Here is a 636-nt window from a genome sequence, read left to right as displayed (position 1 = left end):
GGGGGGGGGGGGGCCCCCCCACGAGGGGGTAGGGGTATATATATATATGGGTATATATATATGGGGGTATATGGATATGGGGGACAGACCCACAAAAAAAAAAAAAAAAAAAAAAAAAGGGGTCCGTAGACCCCGGTCAAAAGAAATTGACCAAACATAACCGCCAGAGGCGGGTTGGAAGCTTCGCGTACCAATATAGTACAGAAACTGTATCAATAATAGCGTTAGTTGAAAGGAGTTGTGTTCCACAACGGTTTTCAATTTTGATGAGGGGTCCTTCGCGGCACTTGGGACCGTGTACAAAAACCCCCCCCCCCCCTCCCAGGCCACACTGGGGAGGGGTCAGGGTCCGGGACGTCGGCCCCGGGATAGCGCCGTGGACGGCGTCAGGGGGCGGAAAAGACGCACATGGCGAGTGTGGAACAGCAAATGCAGCCGAGTGTGCGAGCAAAGCAAAAACACCGGAAAACACAGGAAGAAGCGCGGCATACGCGGAGAAAAGGCGAATAAAAGGAACGAGACGGAGAAAACACAAAACAAAACAAAGATGCAGGCAATAGCAGCCATGAAGCGAAAATGAGGGGGCCCGAAGGAGGTGGCGGACACGCAACGTGGGGGGGGGGGGGCAGCCGCACG

At 54.2% G+C, this 636-nt stretch overlaps 1 non-coding gene across 1 annotated transcript, besides 1 other annotated feature; it reads right to left on the bottom strand.

The window, feature by feature from the left end:
- Positions 1 to 93: 93 nt before the first annotated feature.
- Positions 94 to 118: a microsatellite.
- Tc00.1047053499097.10 lies at positions 119 to 230 on the bottom strand. Its single transcript, XR_008255141.1, has one exon. It is a non-coding gene; the product is annotated as a spliced leader RNA (transcript).
- Between the last annotated feature and the right edge of the window lie 406 nt (positions 231 to 636).

This window comes from Trypanosoma cruzi, assembly GCF_000209065.1.
Source record: "Trypanosoma cruzi strain CL Brener chromosome Unknown tcruzi_1047053499097, whole genome shotgun sequence".
NCBI classification, from domain to species: Eukaryota; Euglenozoa; class Kinetoplastea; order Trypanosomatida; family Trypanosomatidae; genus Trypanosoma; species Trypanosoma cruzi.
The sequence above is the reverse complement of the archived record's forward strand: the minus strand, read 5'-3'. Positions and strand labels throughout refer to the sequence as shown.